Raw genomic sequence first — 23,296 nt, forward strand, 5'->3', positions numbered from 1 at the left:
ATCACAAAACCCACTATGTCTAAAACAGTGTAGAAGAAGTTCAAACACAATGAAGTTTTAAAAATAAAAAATTAGAATGAGAAATACTTTCCTCTTATCAAAATTTTATATTTTAAAACTTTGTAAGACTGAAAACAATGGCACAAAAGTCACTAAACATTACTTTTTAGAATATGAATCAATAAAACCCTTTTGGCAAGTAATATGGGAATCTCTGTATTAATTAGTTAAGTAATTCCCTGTAACATAGTAGTAAAAAGAAAAAGCAAAACTCATCATAAAGATATTCATCTAAATGAAAAATAACTCAAAGTCTTATTAATTAAACAATAATAATATGTCCTATTTCATGGAGTACTATGTAGTCATTAAACACGTTTATCAATATTTTCATTTAACATCAACAACAGATTGTATATATGCTTCCCCTGCCCAATCGATTTTATGACATATTAGTGAAATTAAAATTACTAGAATATCTGTAATTTCCATTGACAAATGTCGATTGATATGGTTTGGCTGTGTCCCCACCCAAATCTCATCTTGAATTGTAACTCCCACAATTCCCACAAGTCATGGGAGGGACCCAGTGGGAGGTAATTGAATCATAGGGGGCAGGTCTTTCCTGTGCTGTTCTCGTGATAATGAATAAGTCTCACAAGATCTGATGGTTTTATAAAGAGTTATCCCACAGAAGCTCTCTCTCTTCCTGCTGCCATCCATGTTAAGACATGACTTGCTCCTTCTTGCCTTCTGCCATGATTCTGAGGCCCCCCCAGCTATATGGAACTGTAAGTCCATTAAACCTCTTTTTCTTCCCAGCCTCAAGTATATCTTTATCAGCAGCATGAAAACGAACTAATACATCAATGTTATCACATGTTAAACATATTATGAAGTATAAATAACAGAGAAAACATATAAGACTGTGGTAGGCAAAATTCTAAAGAGGGTCACCCCTACCCCCCAAAATTCCCACCCCATGGTTATTCAATCAATCCAGGTACTGCTGAGAATAGAGGCTGCAAATGTAATTAAAATCCCAGGACAGTCGATCTTAAAATACAAAAATTATTTGGATTGACCTAATCTAATCACATGAGCACTTCAAAAGTAGAGTTTTCTCCAGCTGGTGGCAGAAGGGAAAGTCAAAGATTTGAAGCACCAAGTACCACGCCTGGCTTTGAAGCCTGAGGGGGTCACATGAGAGGGAATTCATGCAGCCCCTAAAAGTTACACTGCCACACTTCCCACAATGACAGCCAGCAAGGAAACAGGGGCCTCAGACCTACAACCCTGAGGAACTGGATTCTGCCAACAGAATCTGCAGATGAGAACCCAGCCCAGCCAATACTTTGATTTCTGCTTTAGGAGACCCTGAGCAGAGAACCCAGTTCAGCCTGCCCAGACTTCTAATCTGCAGAACTGTGAGATAATAAATGAGTATTATTTTAAGCCCTTAAGCTTGTGATAACTTCTTATACATATTCAACAAAAAACAAATACTAACAACATCTAAGACCTTAGGATTTTCTGAGTGATCTCAGATTTTATATGCTCCTTTATCTCTCATGCAAGTAAAACTCTTTCTTCCCAGGACTTGGGTTGTAAAGCCTCAGAAGCTTTTGCCTCCCAGCACTCCCAGGACCCCACTGAATGCAATGACTTCAGTACTATTCCAAACCACCTTCTTAAGGCTTCCTCAAAGGAGTAAGCTATGCACTTGAAAGCAAATCCTGGAGGAAGGAGCAAATTCTGCAGGTGAGATAAGTAACTGGAGGGAGATACACAGATCTGACACAGTTCAATAACCAGCTCTCCTATCTCCCTGGCAATCTTGCATTTTAAGTGTGAAGTCTACAATCTGTTCCATATCCCATTCTGCGGCCCTCAAGACAACCACTCTTTCCCCCTAAAGGGAGGAAAATTTAATTCCTCTTCCTTTCCATGGCAACGTTTTTTAATTTCCCCTTCCAAGGTGTCTACCACTATGTCCACTAGCCAGTCTTCTTCAGAGATATTTTCCTTCCAGTGAAACTGCCAATTCCTTTACCTATGACACCTCCCATAATATACAATAGGGAATACGCAGTTTTCCCTGCACTGCACAGCACCTTAATAACCAGGAAGAGGCCGGGCGCAGTGGCTCAAGCCTGTAATCCCAGCACTTTGGGAGGCCGAGACGGGTGGATCACGAGGTTAGGCGATCGAGACCATCCTGGCTAACACGGTGAAACCCCGTCTCTACTTAAAAAAATACAAAAAACTAGCCGGGCGAGGTGGCGGGTGCCTGTAGTCCCAGCTACTCGGGAGGCTGAGGCAGGAGAATGGCGTGAACCCGGGAGGCGGAGCTTGCAGTGAGCTGAGATCCGGCCACTGCACTCCAGCCTGGGTGACAGAGCGAGACTCCGTCTCAAAAAAAAAAAAAAAAAAAAAAAAACCAGGAAGAATACTTATGTTTAAATGGAAAGGCAAGGAAATATAAAATTGTATATTGTCCATAATTACTTTAAAAATCATATTCCCAGACATGATGGGAAAGGAGAATATATTACCAAAGCAATATTCTTTGAAACTAACCATTTGAAGACATTTGTATAAGAAAAATGTGCTTATACAGATGTTCTGTTAAAAACTCTCTGCATTGCCATAAAAAAGGATGAGTTCACGTCCTTTGCGGCAACATGGATGAAGCTGGAAACCATCATTCTGAGCAAACTATCGCAAGGACAGAAAACCAAACATGTTCTCATTCATAGGTGGGAACTGAACAATGAGAACACTTGGACACAGGGCAGGAACATCACACACGGGGGCCTGTCGTGGGGTGGGGGATGGGGAAGGGATAGTATTAGGAGATGTACCTAATGTAAATGATGAGTTAATGGGTGCAGCAAACCAACATGGCACATGTATACGTATGTAACAAACCTGTATGTTGTGCACATGTATTCTAGAACTTAAAGCATAATAAAAAAAAGAAAAAAATGTTAAGGATGGTAAATGCTATATTATACATATTTTATCACAATTAAAAATAAAAATAATATAAAATTTAAAAAACCCCTCAGCATTGTCAAAAGCCTATACCAAAATAATCTCACCACCATGGGAAATAGGATTATGGGAAAGCCTCTTTCTTTTTCTTTTCACTTTTCTATATGTTCTATTTTTATAAGGGAAAGGGCAAACGAGATAAAGAAAAAGGAAAGAGAGAAAGAGAAAGTAACAAGCTAGCTTCTTCCTCCTCTGCATATTACTTACAGCAACCATTTGCAAATGTAAAACAACCTGTCATAAATCAATGAGATTAGATGATCTATATAACTACAATGTGCTAAGCTAGGTATTCATATTTATAGTCAGTTAGGAAAGAACAAGAATAAAAATGCTTCTATGAAGAAATGTGCCGATGTTATAGCAGTAAAAAAGATTTTTTTGTTAATCACTGAGCCAAATTAGGAGTTATCTGATATAAGCTATCTGAGTGGTAGGGGAGACCCCTCTCAAAGCAGAAAAAGAGAGGAAGAAATGAGGGCTCTTCCCCTCTTTCTGCCCTCCAGTCTTCCACGTGTGCTTCCCATTTGCCAAACCTAGCCAAAAGCCTGCTGGCAAAGAAGCCTGAGAAATGTTGTTTGCTGGGATCAGCCTCCTACAGCAGAGAACAGAGCAGACAGAAGGTAGGATGTCCCAATTCCAGATCTATGACATTAACTACTAAATGGTACAGACATCATTACATATATAGTACAGATTCATTTACATAAAATGCTCTCATACTTTGACAAAGCACCATAGTCAAATAACATACATACGTATATTTATATACATGAGATCAACTGAATAAACAAGGTTTCAATACTAAATTTGTACTGTCACAAAAGGCAAACTACTAATCAAAATGAGTTGTTAATAATTAAGAACAATAAAAACGGATCTGAAATTGCCATGGAAAAATCAGAAATAATATCACCAAATACACATTCATAAAGGACATCAAAATGCAATCAGTGTTAAGTATATGCTACTATCAAAGTGGACCAGGTGCTTCTTAAAGGAAAAAACAAAAAACCACTAATATATGCATGGGGAAAATATAATAAGACTTGAACAAAGTGTTCTTTCTGTATAAGGCTAGCAAAAAGCATCTGAAATTAATTCTGAGGAAAAGGTGACTTTTTGCCACTTCTCACATTTTTAACAGATTCAAATTTTATTTATTGTATTATCTTTATTATTTGCAGTCAGAATTTAACAGAGGTCATAGAAGTTTTAGACTAATGTTATAAATATTTCTTGAAATGGTGACAAAATATCATTTCTGCTTAAAATATAGTGATGAAGGGGAAATAAAGTGTGGCCTGTGAAATAGAAAAAAAAAAACAGCAGCTGTCTATATGCTGGTAAAACTGCATATATATATATATATATATATATATATATATATATATATATATATATATATATGATCAACTGAATAAATGAGATTTTGATACAAAATTTGTGCTGTCAAGAAAGGCAAACAGGACTGCCAGTTGCCTGCCAGTTTAACCACAGGAAACACACATAATGAATTTGTGAAATGGCATGTCTATAAAAGCTTTTACAATTGGTCTAAGTATTGTCCCCTTTCTTAAAAAGAACAGAGACTATGCAGGGGAAATCTAATAATAATTATCCCAATAAGTAGTCCTCCTTTATCTGTTATTTCACTTTTCACAGTTTCAGTTACCCATGGGTTAACCCTGGTCCAAAAATGCTAAATGGAAAATTCCCAAAAATAACAATTTCTAAGTTTTAAACTGCATGTAGTTCTGAGCAGTGTGATGAAATCTCACACCGTCCTGCACCGCCCCAGTCCATCCCGCCTGGAACATGAATTATCCCTTTGTCCAGTGCATCCACACTGTGGACTACCCACCTGTGGCTCACTTGGGAGTCATCTCAGTGACCAGATCAACTGCCATGGTATTGCAGTGCTTGCATTCCAGTCACACTGATTTGACTTAATAGTAGCCCCAAAGCACAAGAGGAGTGATGCTGCCATTATGGATATGCCAAAGAGGAGCTGGAAAGTGCTTCTGTGAGTGAAAAGGTGAAGTTCTCAATAAGGAAAGGAACGAAATCATATGCTGAGGTTGCTGAGATCTACAGAAAGAATGAACCTTCTATCCATGAAATTGTGAACAGTATATCATTATACCTGTTCTATTTTATATTAGTTATTGTTGTTTATGTATGTCCTACTGTGTCTAATTTATAAATTAAACTTTATCAAGTATATGTGTACTAGAAAAACCACAGTATATACAGTGTTCATTACTATCTGCAGTTTCAGGCATCCACTGGGGGTCTTGGAACATATCCCCCTTGGATAGAAGGAAACTACTGTACCATCAGAAAGATAGATTTATTAAAACTACGTTATATTATGTTGAACAATAATGTTACTAAAGTGATTCTGAAAAAATAAGTATGTCACAAAGAAACTCAAGTAACTGAGTTACATGTCTGAATATTTTCAAAAGAATTTTGATGTAACAAAATAGACTTAATGCTAAAAACAGACTACAATTTTCTTCACTTATTCAAAATTGTTGCAGGGCCTTAGAAAAATCATCCCTGTACAGTAATAAGGAAAAAAATAATTAGGCTTTTATAAGTTTATATATTGTGAGTTCAGATAAGGCTCTCCACAGAATGGCAATAATTATTTAAAACACACACACACTTTCTAAATTGAATCTGTGAATACTGCTTAGTGGTTTCTCTTAAAATTATTTTCAGCATTATGCACCTCCATCAGACTTGATAACAGCCTAGCAATTTTACTAAAAAAAACACTTCACATATAAGAAAACTCAAGAGCTCGGAACTAAAAATAGTGCTAAATGGGGAGTATTTCCTAATGTCTTAATATCTGGGCACCACAGACCAGGCTCAGGAACACATCCTCCAATGTGTTATCTAGCACCACCAATGTGGAAGTGCTAAAAACCAGAAACAGGAATCAAAGAAGGTGGCAGGTAAATTTCAGTAGCTGGTAATTCACAAACACAGAAATAGCCATCAAATAAGCCCCAAGAGTAAATTATATCACTAATCTTATTCAATTCTCTATTGTGAGTAGGAACAACAGTATGAGAAGACTGAAGGAAAAAACATGATTTCTGAAAGTGATTATAAAACTAGCTATTTTGCAGCAAGGGTGTTGCCTTAAACTTCGCTTCTAGAAAATATCTCCTCCGAGAGCCAATTAACCACAGGAAAAAAATTATTCAGAGGTGATATTTAAAACAATTTGGAAAAAACTATTAGAAAGCACCATTAATATAATAATCACAACTCCTCTGCTAGGCAACAGCTGGTTAATCACCCTAAAATTAACACATTTACATATTAGCAAAGCCTTTAAATGTTATACTTTTGTATAATTGAGATTCATCCTTTCCTTCATCTCATTCCCTTATAAAGGCATTAAAGATACTCCTATATTCAGAAGGCTCACTAAAAATACAGAGTTCCAACAATGTATATAATTTTACCAGACATTTTATACAAAGGTTCCTATGAAACTGTAAGAACATTACCTTTACAGGTACTTTATTATGGTAAGTTATTGTTGGTCTTCAGTGCTGCTAGAAAATGATACAGATCTCTTTCTGCACTTGAATTCTGTATACATTAGATTTACTAGCAAAAATGTTCATGCAATACTTAAAGATATATTATAAATATAAATGATATAAATTCCAGGAAAAGAGTATGAATAGAAGAAGGGTAGAAGAAAAGAAAGATCACAAACTAGATACTTGGAAAAATTTCTACTAAAGGAGTAACAAGATCCTAGACCACGATGACACTCCAATCGAGGCCTAGAAGAACCATTATCCCTCCACCTGCATGTTTCATGTAGTTTTTTCCTTGAATATCTTGTAAGTTTTAAAAATTTTCTGAAAAGCTATACAACAAATTGTATCAATAAAAGTAACATCCAGATCACCTAACGACTTAAAGACATATTTGAAACATAGTTTTCAGTTTAATGATTAACAATAAAGTCACATGCTTAAGCAATGGTTCAACAATTCAAACGGTTATAGGCTTTACATTATGAAACTACCAATTGTTAAAACTTCTGACCTATAAAAGTAGCAATTTCATAGACTCCAACTTAATATATATCACAGAGCTCTCAGTAATGTATTAAATAACTTCAATAATTAATACCAGTTGATTCATGCCAGAGAAGTCACAGAATCTTTAGCCAGAGAGGACGTACCATGGGAGAGGATAGGATAGAGACAGACTTAACAGTTGCTTACTGAAGAGCTCTGAACAAACTGGCAAAAATTCAAAACCTGGGCTTTGCATATTAATCAATGGTTACATTTGTGATGGTTCACAAAGCAACATAACATAAAACACTCCCCTTTTAAAGACTGTGAGATGATAAACATCACTGGGTCCTCTGAATTAAAATTCACTCATCAATCAAAATAAACAGTTAAACATCACGCAGTAATAAAAGAGCTAAGGATACTGATTTAAAACACATTTGCAAATACTTTTTCTTTTATTCAAACTGAAAATGTTTTTACAAGTTGATGGGTAAAAAGAACCAGTCTAAATTTCACCTTATCTATGACTTCAGTTATCCACAGTCAACTGCAGTCCAAAAATATAAAATGAAAAATTCCAGAAATAATTCGTAAGTTTTGAACTGTGTGCCATTCAGAATAGCGCAATGAAATCTTGCAGTGCTCTGCTCTGTCTTGGCCAGGACATGAATCATCACCAGCATATCCACGTTGTATATGCTACACATACGTTAGTATATATAGAGTTCAGTACTCTCTGCGGTTTCTCTCTCTCTCATTTTTAATATCTTATTTTCTGAAAGAGCCTAATATTTAACTGATAAACAATTTCACTGTAAACTGCAAATATTCTACTTTTAGCAATTCAAAAAAACTATAGCATTTTATTAGATTTCTTGAAATACTGAATCTAGTTACAGATTTATGAAAAGTACATAACCATAAATTACAAAACAATAGAGCACCATTTTAGGTTTTTACCATTGTTTTGATTTCTAAATGACTATTATAAATATAAAACTCCTTAAATTTTTAACAATTCCAAAATTCTGGCTCCTTTTTAGATATGTATATTTAAAAACTAATATTCTGGTGTCATAACACAAATCAATAAAAATTTAACACTTAAGCCCTTTTATCTCTGAAGTAATTAAAAAAATTAACCAAATGGAATTGAGTATAAATACTCTATAAAGAGTTCCCTAAATAAAAAATTTCATTCTCAAAGTTATATTTCACTTAGATTATTATTGAGAAAAAAGGGTCCCAAACTTACTTATTGCTTAAAATCAATATGATTTTTGAGACAAATGGTAGTAAAATTGTGGCTCTAATCTCATTTATACTGTTTTCATCATTCACTACACACTTTTGCAACCTAGCAATGCACTTATTTATTGAGAGTGATGCTTTATTTTTTTAAATGGAAGAAATATTATGGCACCTGCCCTCAAGGAGCTTACACATAAAGAAATTAGTAAGAGTATAAAATAAGAATATAATGAGATATTAAAATGTATTATATAGTAATTTCCATCAGTGCTTAGACAACTCACTGTGGATTCCAGAAGTGAAATCAGTAATTTTACATGTATACAGCATGACATTTTAATACAGAGTAAACAGACCACCACATGAAATACTAATGTCACCTTTGTTCCATTGAATAAATTCAATGCAGATTTACTGAAGATTTAAAAATTGTAGGAAAAGTGGGGGATTTAAAAAGAGGCAAAAAAGTTACTGAACGTTCTTTCCCTGGAATGCTGGCACCTCTGAGGATTACCTGATTCCACAGGGGTATGGGATTTTGTTTGTCTTTTGATTCAGCTATTTTACAACTCTGTAGAGATGGAACTTGCCTTATAGAAAAATGAGAGTAATACAAATAATTCCTGTCCACAGAAATGCAAACTTTATCCAGTGAAACAGAACAGTTTTGCCAGATTATATGCATTTTAGAATGGTTGCTCTATAAGAAGATGGTAATTTTTGAATTCTCCTTTGAACCAGTTTTAACAACTGACTGGTTCCTTCATTAATAATAAGTTAAATATCTTTGGCTTGTGCTCATTCTATATTTCTATGAGAGTCATGATTATATTCTCTTTTAAACTTTATCCTTCAATAAAATGAAAACAAGATGACCCCTACCCTTCCTCAAAGAGTTCACAACCTAGTAGGGAGACCAACACATTTGTATTCACCTAGATTAATACAAAGGTAAGCATCATGATACAGACAGGAACAGCATACTATCAGAAGTGAAATAAAACTATTTCCCATCTGAAAGGTTTAGGAAAGCCTTACATCTTAAGTTACTTATATGAATAGACTTAGGGACAAGATGGCAGGTAGGAGTCAGGGCTAACGTGTAGCTCCCACTTGGACAGACAGAACAATGTGTGGAGAGCATTATGATCTTTACCATGATCTTTTGTTCCAAGAACCACCAAAGAAATGTACCAGGAAAATCAAAAGAATTCAAAGATCTTTGAATAAAGCAGCATGCCACTGCAAATTCCACAGGACAGGCAAAAAACTGAGTTCCCAAAGTATGAGAGGGAGAAAACCTGCCTCTGAACACACAACCCCACTGGAGAACCTATAAATCCAGATTATAGGAAAATGATTTAAACTTACCTAGAGCTTAAACAAATTTAAGGACTCATGCAAAACATAAAAGTGGAAACAGCAGTGAGAGGAAGTGCCTTGCATGCACTCCCAGTCTCCAGCTCAAGCCCAGGGAAGCCATCCCTGACCATATCTCACAGGGGCCTTCAGGGACAGCAGCCAGTAGAATTAGGGAGGGGTCACAGCACGAAGAAAGCTTCCAACTGAAATAAGTAGTAATTCTGACTGAGCGTGAATTTCCTTCAGCAGAATCTGAGGGCAAACAGGAATTGCTTCAGATACAAGTGCAGGAACCACCGCTGACAGACAGGGAGGGGCGAGGCAGGAAAGCTGTGCTTGCTTTCTCAGCAGGAAAGCTCACAGCCTGGGGCAAGTTCTGAGCCAGGCACTGCAGGAGCCAGGCCAGCCTCACCAACTATGAGGGAGTTGGGTAAGGCCTCTTGCTACAGCTATCACCCGTTTCCCTGAAAAACTGTATGAAACAACAGAGGCAACCAAAATCCCCTCTGGAACATAACCCCATTAGCCTGAGAACCACCCCCTCAATCCCCTACAGTGGCCACAGCAAGACTCACCCAAGGAAAATCTAAGCGTGGACCTGCCTAAACCAGCCCCAACCTGATGGTATTTCTCTATTTTCCATGGTTGCCAAACACAAAAGATAGAAACTCTTGGGGGCTTTATGGCCCCATCCATCACCTGACAAACTAAAATCCTTACCCTGGCAGACATAGGGCAAGCACAGATTCCCCTACTACTACCACAGCTGGTGCTCTTTTGAAAGCACCACCTACAGGCTGGAGGTCAATCTACTTGGGCCATAAGAGCAACTTAGGACAGAATAATCCTGCTACTAGGAAGAAGAAGACAATCGCTAATTCCACTGCCCACAACATCCTGGCTAACCAGTGGTCCTGAGTCTCTCCATTTGACAACTTTACTGCTAGCATAACCAGCATTCGAGAAAGCCAGCACGCTAAACATATCTACAGCCAAAGACTGGGTCTGCCTCACTCCCCTGCCACCTCCATTCAAGCAAGTGCTGGTATCCATGCCTGGGAGACCTGAAGACAGATCACATCACAGGACTCTTTGCAGACATTCCCTAGCACCAAAGCAGAGCCTGGTGCTAGAGTCCTGCTGGGTGGCTAGACCCAGAAGAGAAGTAAGAATCACTGCAGTCCAGCTCTCAGGAAGTCCCATCCTCAAGAAAAGGGGGAGAATACCACATCAAGGGATCACCCCATGGGACAAGGAAATCTGAACAGTAAGCCTTGAGCTCCACACCTTTCCACTGAAATAGTCTACCAAAGTGAGAAGGAACCAGAAAAGTCGTTCTGGGAATATGACACAACAGGATTCTATACCACCACCAAAAGATCACACCAGCTCCCCAACAATGGATCTGCACCTAGAAGAAATCTCTGATTTGCCAGAGGAAAAAAAAAATTAGAAGGTTGATTGTAAAGCTAATCAGGAAAATACCAGAGAAATATGAAAGCCAATGTAAAGAAATTTTTTTTTTAAATACAGGATATAGATAGGAAATTCTCCAGAGAAATGGGTATCATAAAGAAAAAACAATCACAAATTCTGGAAATGAAAGACACACTTAGAGAAATACATAATGCCCTGAGAAGTTTCAACAATAGATGAGAACAAGGAGAAGAAAGAAGATCAGAGCTTGAAGAAAATTAACCTAAATTAACATTTGGCTTTCAAATTAACCCAATCTGACAAAGACCAAAAAAAAAAAAAAAAAAAAAAGAATAAAAAAATGAACAAAGCCTCCAAGAAATTTGGGATTATGTTAAATGGCCAAACCTAAGAAAAATAGGTGTTCCTGAGGAAGAAGAGAAATCTAAAAGTTTAGAAAACTTACTTGTAAGGTTAATTGAGGAAAACTTCCTCGGCCTTCCTAGAGATGTTGACACCTAAATACAAAAAGCTCAAAGAACACCTGAAATATTCACCACAAAAAAATCACCTGCGTAAATTTAACACGAAACAATCTTAAGCGCTGTGAGATAAAAACATCAAATAATCTGTAAAAGAAAACCTATCAGATTACCAGCAGATTTGTCAGAAGAAACCTTGTAAATCAGAAGAGACTGGGTTCCCATCTTTAGCTCCCTTAAACAAAATATTTGTCAGCCACACATTTTATCTCTGGCAAAACTAAGCCTCATAAAAGAAGAAGAGAGAAAGTATTTTTCAGACAAAAATATCCTGAAGTAATTCGCCACTACTAAGCCAGCACTACAAGAAATGCTAAAGAGAGTTCTAGATCTTGAAACTAAACAGTGAAAGACACCAAAATAGAACGTCCTTAAAGCATAAATTTCACAGGGCCCATAAGACAATAACATAATGAAAAACAACATATTAAGGCAACAATTAGCATGATGAATAGAAGAGTACCTCACATCTCAATACTAACAGTGAATGTAAATGGCCTAAATGCTCACTTAAAAGATAGACAATAGCAGAATGAATTAAAAAAAAAAAATTTCCACTAACTAATTATTTGCTGTCTTCAAGAGACTCACCTAAGACAACAACTCAAAAAAACTTAAGGTAAAGGGGTAGGAAAAGATATTCCACAAAGATGAAAACCAAATGCAAGGAGGAGTAGCAATTTTTATACCAGAAAGAACAGACTTTAAAGCAAAAACATTAAAAAAAAGACAAAGAGGGACATTATATAATGATAAAAGGATCAATCCAATAAGAAAATATCACAATCCTAAATATATATGCACCTAACACTAGATCTCCCAAATTTATAAAACAATTACTACTAGACCTAAGAAATGAGATAGATGGCAACAGAATAATAGCAGGGGAATTCAATATTCCACTGACAGTACTACAAAGGTCATCAAGACAGAAAGTCAACAAAGAAACAATAAACTGAAACTAAACCCTAGAACAAATGGACTTAACAGATATTTACTGAACATTCTACCCAACAACTGCAGAATATACATTCTTTTCATCAGTATATGGGACATTCTCCAAGACAGACCAATGATAGGTCACATGTCTCTACAAATTTAAGAAAAATCCAAATGATATCAAGTACCCTCTCAGCCCACAGTAAAACAAAGCTGGAAATTAACTCGAAAAGGAACACCCAAAACTGTAAAAACACACGAAAATTAATCTGCTCTTCAATGATCTTTGAAGCAACAATGAAATCAACATGAAAATTTAAAAATTCTTTGAGTTGAATGATAATACTGACATAACCTGTCAAAGACTCGGATACAGCAAAAACGGTGCAAAGAGAAAAGTTCATAGCATTAAATGTCCGCATCAAAAAGGCTAAAAGAGTGAAAACAGACTATCTAAGGTCACACCTCAAGGAAATAGAGAAACAAGAACAAACCAAACCCAAACTCAGAAGAAAAGAAATAACCCATATCAGAGCAGAACTAAATGAAATGGAAACAACAACAAAACCACACAAAAGATAAATGAAGCCAAAAGCTGGTTCTTTGAAAGAACAAACAAAATTGATAGACCATTAGCAAGATTAACCAAGAAAAGAGGAGGCAAGATCCAAATAAGGTCTATTAGAAATGAAACAGGAGATAATACAACCGATAACACAGAAATACAAAAGATCATCCAAGGCTACTATTAACACCTTTATGTGCACAAACTAGAAAACTTAGAGGAGATGGATAACTTCCTGGAAATATACAACCCTCCTAGATTAAACCAGGAAGAAACAGAAACTCTGAACAGACCAATAACAAGTAGTGAGATTTAAACAGTAATTTTTAAAATGCCAACAAAAGAAGTCCAGGACCAGATGTTTTCACAGCTGAATTCTGCAAGACATTCAAAGAAGAATTGGTACCAATCTTAGTGAAACTATTCCAAAAGACAGAAAAAGAGGAAATCCTCCCTAAGTCATTCTATGAAGTCAATATCACCCAAATACCAAAACCAGGAAAGGACATTAAAAAAAAAAAAAAAAAAACTACAGGCCAGTATCCCTGAGGAACATAGATACAAAAATCCTCAACAAAATACTAGCTAACCAAATCCAACAGAATATCAAAAAGATAATACAGCATGACCAAGTGGGTTTCACAGCAGGAATGCACAGATGGTTGAACACATGCAAATCAATAAATGTGATATACCACATAAACAGAATTTAAAAGAAAAAATCATATGATCATCTCAATAGACACAGAACAAGAATTTGACAAAAGTCAGTATCCCTTTATGATTAAAACCCTCAGCAAAACTGGCACAAAAGGGACATACCTCAAGATAATAAAAGCCAACTATGATAAACCCACAACCAACACTGTACTGAATGGGGACAAGCTGAAAGCATTGACCCTGAGAACTGAAACAAGATAAGGATGCCCACTTTCACCACTTCTATTCAACATAGCACTACAAGTCATAACCAGATCAGACAAGATAATGAAATAAAGGCATCCAAATCAGTAAAGAGGAAGTCAAACTGTCACTGTTTGCTGATGATATGATCGTATACCTAGAAAACCCTAATTACTCATCTAAAAAACTCCCAGATTTGATAAATGAATTCAGTAAAGTTTCAGAAAACAAAATTAATATACACAAATTTGTAGCACTGCTGTACAACAACAGCAGCAAAGCTGAGAATCAAATCAAGAACTCGATCCCTTTTACAACAGCTGCCAAAAAAAAAAAAAAAAACTTTGGAATATACCTAACCAAGGAGATGAACTATCTCTACAAGGAAAACTGCAAAACACTGCTGAAAAAATCACTGATGACACAAACAAATGGAAACACATCCCATGTTCATGGATGGGTAGAATCAATATTGTGAAAATGACCATACTGCCAAAAGCAGTCTACAGATTCAGTGCAATTCCCATCAAAATACCAACATCATTCTTCACAAAACTACAAAAAACAATTCTAAAATTCATATGGAACCAAAAAAGAGCCCACCTAGACAAAGCAAGACTAAGCAAAAAGAACAAACATGGAGGCATCACATTACTCAACTTCAAATTATACTACAAGGTTATAGTTACAAAAACAGTATGGTACTGATATCAAAAACAGGCATGCAGACCAATGGAACAGAATAAAGAACCCAGAAATAAAGCCAAATACTTATAGCCAACTGATCTTGGACAAAGTAAACAAAAACATAAAGTGTGGAAGGGATACCCTATTCAACAAATAGTGTTGGGGTAATTGGCAAGCCAAATGTAGAAGAATGAAACTGGATCCCCATCTCTTACCATATACAAACATCAAGTCAAGATGGATCAAACTTAAGTCTAAGACCTGAAACCATAAAAATTTAGAAGATAATATCAGAAAAACTCTTCTAGACATTGGCTTAGGCAAAGAGTTCAAGACCAAGAACCCAAAAGCAAATGCAACAAAAACAAAAATTAATAGACAGGACCTAATTAAACTAAAAAGCTTCTCTACAGCAAGAGAAATAATCACCAGAGAAAACAGACAACCCACAGAATGGGTGAAAATATTCACAAATAATGCATCTGACAAAGAACTAATATCCAGAATCCACAAAGAACTCAAACAAATCAGCAAGAAAAAAAGCAAACAATCCCATCACAAAATGGGCAAAGAACATGAATAGACAGTTCTCAAAAGAAGATAGATAAATGGCCAACAAACACATGAAAAAATGCTCCACATTACTAATTATCAGGGAAATACAAATTAAAATTACACTGAGATACCATCTTCTGCAACAATAGCCATAATTTAAAAATAAAAAAATAATAGATGTTGGCATGGATGTGGTGAAAAGGGAACACTTTTATGCTGCTGGTGGGAATGTAAACTAGTACAACCGTTATGGAAAATGGTATGGAGATTCCCTAAAGAACTGAAAGCAGAACTACCATATGATCCAGCAGTTCCACCTGGGGATCTCTACCCAGAGGAAAAGAAGTCATTATATGAAAAAGACACTTGCATGCGCATGTTTATTGCAGCACAATTCACAACAGCAAAAATATGGAACCAGCCTAACTGGTCCTCGACCAATGAGTAGATAAAGAAAACGTGGTATATATACACTACAGAATACTACTCATTCACAAAAAGGAATGAAATAATGGCATCCGGAGCAACCTGGATGGATTTGGAGACCATTATTTTAAGTGAAGTAACTCAAGAATGGAAAACCAAGTATCGTTATGTTCTTACTTATAAGTGGGAGCTAAGCTATGAGGATGCAAAGGCATAAGACTGACATAATGGACTTTGGCACTGGAGGGCAAGGGTGGGAGGTGAGTGAGGAATAAAAGACTATACATCGGGTACAATGTACACTGCTAGGGTGACAGGTGCACCAAAATCTCAGAAACAACCACTAAATAACTTACCCATGTAATTAAAAGCCACTTGTTCCCCAAAAACTACTGAAATAAATTTTTTTTTAAAAATTGCATGATAAGGAGCTGAAAATCAAGAGTCAATCCAGTCCATCACCTATTTTGTATAACCCCTTGAGCTAACAGTACTTTTTACATTTATAAATGTTTGGGGGAAAAGTCAAAAAACAGAATGACTATTGACATTTGAAAACTACATGGAACTCAAACATTGGTATACAGAAATAAAGTTTTATTGGAACACTGTCACACTCATTTGTTACGGATTATTTACAGCTGTTTACACAATACAATGGCAGAGGTGAATAGCTGCAAAAAAGACCATATGTGGCTCTCCTATCAATTCCCACTGCTGCGTGGCACACTATAAATCACATTATCAAATTATAACGGAACAGCATTTCAATTTCCACGTGTATTATCATACCACATTTTTTTAAATTACCAATACATATACATAGGAACAAAAATAAGAAAAGAGAGAGGTATATTTTGAGTGTCATACTTTTAAGGCACAGGTGAATATCTATTATTTTGTTATCAAATTAGATTGCAAAACACTGTGTTTATCATACAATGACACCATATCTGTGCTAAAATAATGGAATATACATTGACATTACCAAACTATGCACTCATCACAATATTCTCAACTCACAGGAAAGTAACACTCCGAAAAATTAGAAAATTCTAAAACCGAGTACATCACCACACAGAATTTCTTCACAAAAAGAACAAGATTACAACCTAAGTACATTTCCTAGTAGTTCATTTATCAGCAAGCAAGGAAAGTCATTTACCAATGGTGAGTTTATCAAATCATATTTGATTGCAGCAGGGAAAGAAATGTGTCGGAAAAAACAAATTGGTTTAAACCTACTGGTGAGAATAGTTGCTTAAAGAGTTGATTGAGGACACTGGCAGGTGGCTGGCAACATGGCCGAATAGGAACAGCTCCAGTCTGCAGCTTCCAGTGAGATCAATGCAGAAGGCGGGTGATCTCTGCATTTACAACTGCAGGACCGGACCCATCCCACTGGGACTGGTTTAGACAGTGAGTGCAGCCCACGGAGGGCGAGCTGAAGCAGACTGGGGCATCGCCTCACCTGGGAGGGGCAACGGGCCAGGGAATTCCCTCCCTTAGCCAAGGGAAGACGTGAGGGACTGGGCCGTGAGAAAGGGTGCATTCCCACCCAGGTACTATGCTTTTCACACGGTCTTCACAACCTGCAGGTCAGGAGATTCCCTCAGGTGATTATGCCACCAGGGCCTTGGTTTCAAGCACAAAACTGGGCAGCCATTTGGGCAGACACCAAGCTAGCTGCAGGAGTATCTTTTTCATACCCCAGTGGCGTCTGGAATGCCAGCAAGACAGAACCATTCCCTCCCCTGGAAAGGGGGCTAAAGCCAGGGAGCCAAGTGGTCTAGCTTAGCCAGTCCCACTCCCAAGGAGCCCAGCAAGCTAAGATCCACTGCCTTGAAATTCTCGCTGCCAGCAGAGCAGTCTGAAGTCGACCTGGGATGCTCGAGCTTGGTAGGCGGAGAGGCGTCCACCATTACTGAGGCTTGAATAGGCAGTTACCCCTCACAGTGTAAACAAAGCCACCAAGAAGTTGGGACTGGGCAGAGCCAACCACAGAGCCACAAAGCCACTGTAGCCAGACTGCCTCTCTAGGCAGGACATGTCCAAAAGAAAGGCAGCAGTTCCAGTCAGGGGCTTATAGATAAAACTCCCATCTCCCTGGGACACAGTACCTGGGAGAAGGTGGGGCTGTGGGCGCAGCTTCATCAGACGTTCCTGCCTGCTGACTCTGAAGAGAGCAGCGGATCTCCCAGCACAGCGCTGGAGCTCTGCTAAGGGACAGACTGCCTCCTCAAGTGAGTTCCTGAACCCCATGCCTCCTGACTGGGAAATACCTCCCAACAGTGGTCGACAGACACCTCATGTAGGAGAGCTCTAGCTGGCATCTGGCAGATGCCCCTCTGGGACGAAGCTTCCAGAGAAAGGAATACGCAGCAATCTCTGATGTTCTGCAGTCTCTGCTGGTGATACCCAGGCAAACAGGGTCTGTAGTGGACCTACAGAAAACTCCAGCAAACCTGCAGCAGAGGGACCTCGCTATTAGAAGGAAAACTAACAAACAGAAAGGAATAGCATCAACATCAACAAAAAGGACGTCCACACATAAACCCCAGGAGCATCAGATGCATAAAGCAAGTCTTTAGAGACCTACAAAGAGACTTAGACTCCTACACAATAATAGTGGGAGACGTTAACACCCCACTGTCAATGTTAGACAGATCAACAAGACAGAAAATTAACAAGGATATTCAGGACTTGAAATCAGCTCTGGACGAAACGGACCTAATGGACATGTACAGAACTCTCTGTGGGGAAAAGAAAGAGATCATCAGCCTGTTACTGTGTCTATATAGAAAGAAGTAGACATAAGAGACTCCATTTTGTTCTGTATTTGAGATGCTGTTAATCTGTGACCCTACCCCCAACCTTGTCCTCACAAGAGACATGTGCTGTGGTAACTCAAGCCACCCCTTCACTCTCCACCCCCAAATCAACAGACTATACATTCTTGTCAGCACCCATATCGCATTTATTCTAAAATTGGCCACATAACTGGAAGTAAAACACTCCTCAGCAAATGCAAAGGAATGGAAATCATAACAGTCGCTCAGACAACAGGCAAACAAAATAAAACTGAGGATTAAGAAACTCACTCAAAACCCCACAACTACATGGAAAATGAACAAACTGCACCTGAATGACTACTGGGTAAATAACACAATTAAGGCAGAAATAAGTTCTTTGAAACCAATGAGAACAAAGACACAACGTACCAGAATCTCTGGGACAAGTTAAAGCAGTGTTTAGAGGGAAATTTATAGCATTAATGACCACAGGAGAAAGTGGGAAAAATCTAAAATTGGTAGCCTAACATCAGTTAAGAGAACTAGAGAAGCAAGAGCAAACAAATTCAAGATCTAATAGAAGACAAGAAATAAGTAAGACAGGAGCAGAACTGAAGGAGAGAGACACAAAAAACTCTTTAAAAAAATCAATGAATCCAGGAGCTAGTTTCTTGAAAAGATTAACAAAATGGATAGACTGCTAGCCAGTCTAATAAAGAAGAAAAGAGAGAAGAATAAAATAGACACAATAAAAAATAATAAAGCGGATATTACCACTGATCTCACAGAAATACAAACTACAATCAGAGAATACTATAAACACCTCTACACAAATAAACTAGAAAATCGAGAAGAAATGGATAAATTCCTGGACACATACACCTTCCCAAGACTAAACCAGGAAGAAGTCAAATCCCTGAATAGACCAATAACAAGTTCTGAAATTGAGGCAGTAATTAATAGCCTACCAACCAAAAAAAAAAAAAGCCCAGGACCAGATGGGATTCACAGCCAAATTCTACTAGAGGTACAAAGAGAAGCTGGTACCATTCCTTCTGAAACTATTCCAAACAACTGGAAAAGAAGGACTCGTCCTTAACTCATTTTATGAGCCCAGCATTATCCTGATACCAAAACCTGGCAGAGACACAACAAAAAAAGAAAATTTCAGGCCAATATCCCTGATGAACATCAATGCAAAAATCCTCAATAAAATACTGGCAAACCGAATCCAGGAGCACATCGAAAAGCTTATCCACCATGATCAAGTCGGCTTCAACCCTGCGATACAAGGATGGTTCAACATATGCAAATCAATAAGCATAATCCATCGCAACAGAACCAATAACAAAACAGAACCAATGACATAAATAGAACCAATGACAAAAACCACAATTATCTCAATAGATGCAGAAAATACCTTCGATAAAATTCAACACCCTTTCACGCTAAAAACTCTCAATAAACTAGGTATTGATGGAACATATCTCAAAATAATAAGAGCTATTTATGACAAACCCACAGCCAGTATCATACTGAATGGGCAAAAGCTGGAAGCATTCCCGTTGAAAACCGGCAAAAGACAAGGATGCCCTCCCTCATCACTCCTATTCAACACAGTACTAGAAATTCTGGCCAGGGATATCAGGCAAGGGAAAGAAATAAAGGGTATTCAAATAGGAAGAGAGGAGGTCAAACTGTCTCTGTTTGCAGATGACGTGACTGTGTATTTTGAAAAACCCCATCATCTCAACCCAAAATCTCCTTAAACTGATCAGCAACTTCAGCGAAGTCTCAGGATACAAAATCAATGTGCAAAAATCACAAGCATTCCTATACACCAATAACAGACAAACAGAGAGCCAAATCATGAATGAACTCCCACTCACAATGGCTAAAAGAGAATAAAATACCTAGGATGATAAAATACCTAGGATGACGATACTATGAGAATAAAATACCTACAACGAGAATAAAATACTTACAAGTGATATGAAGGACTTCTTCAAGGAGAACTACAAACCACTGCTTAACGAAATAAGAGATGACACAAACAAATGGAAAAACATTCCATGCTCATGGATAGGAAGAATCAGTATTGTGAAAATGGCCATACTGCCCAAAGAAATTTATAGATTTAATGCTATCCCCCATCAAGCTACCACTGACTGTCTTCACAGAATTAGAAAAAACTACTTTAAATTTAATATGGAACCAAAAAAAGAGCCGGTATAGCCAAGATAATCCTAAGCAAAAAGAACAAAGTTGGAGGCATCACACTACCTGACTTCAAACTATACTCCAAGGCTAGAGTAACCAAAAGAGCATGGTACTGGTGCCAAAACAGATATATAGACCAATGGTACAGAACAGAAGCCTCAAATAATGCTACACATCTACAACCCTCTGATCTTTGACAAACCTGACAAAAGCAATAGGGAAAGGATTCCCTATTTAATAAATGGTGCTGCGAAAACTGGCTACCCATATGCAAAAAATTGAAACTGGACCCCTTCCTCACACCTTATACAAAAATTAACTCAAAATGAATTAAAGACTTAAACATAAGATCTAAAACCATAAAAACTCTAGAAGAAAACCTAGGAAATACCATTCAGGACATAGGCATGTGCAAAGACTTCATGACTAAAACACCAAAAGCAAAGGCAAAAAAAGCCAAAATTGACAAATGGGATCTAATTTAACTAAAGACCTTCTCCACAGCAAAAGAAACTATCACCAGAGTGAACAGGTAACCTACAGAAATGGAGAAAATTTTTGCAATCTATCTGACAAAGGGCTAATATCCAGAATCTACAAGGAACTTTAAACAAATTTACAAGAAAAAAAAAAAAAGCCCATCAAAAAGCGAAGGATATGAACAGACACTTCTCAAAAGAAGACATTTATGCGGCCAGCAAACATGAAAAAAGCTCATCATCACTGGTCATTAGAGAAATGCAAATCAAAACCACAATGAGATACCACCTCACGCTAGTTAGAATGGCAATCATTAAAAAGTCAGGAAACAACAGATGCTGGAAAGGATGTGGAGAAATAGGAACACTTTTACACTGTTGGTGGGAGTGTAAATTAGTTCAAGCATTGTGGAAGACAGTGTGGCGACTCCTCAAGGATCTAGAAACAGAAATACCATTTAACTCAGCAATCCCATTACTGAGTATATACCCAAAGGATTATAAATCATTCTGCTATAAAGACAAATGCACACATATGCTTACTGCAACACTGTTCACAATAGCAAAGACTTGGAACCAACCCAAATGCCCATCAATGATAGACTGGATAAAAAAATGTGGCACATATACACCATGGAATACTGTTCAACCATAAAAAAGGATGAGTTCATGTCCTTTGCAGGGATATGGATGATGCTAGAAACCATCATTCTCAGCAAAGTAACATAGGAACAGAAAACCAAACACTGCATGTTCTCACTCATAAGTGGGAGTTGAACAATGAGAACACATGGACATAGTGAGGGGAACATCACACACCGGGGCCTGTCGCAGGGTTGGGGGCTAGGGAAAGGATAGCATTAGGAGAAATACCTAATGAAGATGACAGGTTGATGGGTGCAGCAAACCACCATGGAACATGTATACCTATGTAACAAACCTACATGTTCTGCACATGTACTCCAGAACTTAAAAGTATCATTTTAAAAATCTAAAATAAATTACACATAATAATAATATTTTTTAAAAGTTGAGGACATTGGAAGCAAATCAACAGTCACTTAAAAAACAAGGCAAATGATTTTAAGTGGTTTTCCTTGACTCTTGATAAGTCAAAAAATGGAACCAATATTGCTATTGTTGTTGAGGAGTCAATATTGAGTGTGAAGTGGGTGAAGAATTAGCTCCTATGAACAGTCTGCATGGGACAACTACAGGCAAGAATATTCTCACCTAACTTGAGCAAACATTAATTCAGTACAACCTGAAGTGGAATCTGCTAAGATACATTATAACCAATTTTGGTAAAAATATGTGTAGAATACAAAAAGGCTTTAGGTATACCTATTTTTGACATCTACTATGGAACACTAAATGACTTTGCTAATTAGTTTTTACTGCAGACTTGATGATATTTCTTGGCGAACTTAATGTACAATTACAAGAGAAACATAGCTTATATACAAGAAACACTGACAATAAAGTCATCTTAATGACGACTAGTATTTTGAGAATCACAAGTAATCACAAGCTACTGTCCATGCATCCCAAACTATCAAATATTAAAACAAGAAGGGAGATTGCCATTCCCATACAAATGGGTAGTGAATATTTTTTTCTGAGCTCAAACTACAGGTCCAGTAGGGTTTTTCAGATCACATGTAAATGCAAAGTAAATTTCCATACTGCAGATTCCATTTAACTGTGCAACTGAGAACTTCCACCTAATCTTTAATTGGAATTGACTAATAGAAAATGTAGTAACATACTAAAAGGCAAGTATCAAGAAGAGAATCTAACAGAACTCTATAAATGCCTTCTTAGTGACAAATATGTTCAATTAAAATGTTTGTGAATTTATGTCAGTATTTGCTGTGCCTATTTGAGTGAAAGACATTTTCAAAAATGAAATAAGTAAAATATCATTACAGATCAGAACTGATAGATGAACATTTGCATTTTATTTTGACAGAGAACGCTGACTCTTAACCAGTTAAGTAAAACATCCTCTCCCACAAAAGAAGAATTTCTTCATTCT

General features: G+C 37.2%; 1 protein-coding gene across 7 annotated transcripts in view; it reads right to left on the reverse strand.

Moving 5' to 3' along the window:
• Positions 1–23,296, reverse strand: part of ARHGAP32 (Rho GTPase activating protein 32) — a 308,498-nt gene that overhangs the window by 174,391 nt on the left and 110,811 nt on the right. The gene's annotated exons all lie outside the window — the stretch shown is intronic.

Source organism: Macaca thibetana, chromosome 14 (assembly GCF_024542745.1).
Source record: "Macaca thibetana thibetana isolate TM-01 chromosome 14, ASM2454274v1, whole genome shotgun sequence".
Classification (NCBI taxonomy): Eukaryota; Metazoa; Chordata; class Mammalia; order Primates; family Cercopithecidae; genus Macaca; species Macaca thibetana.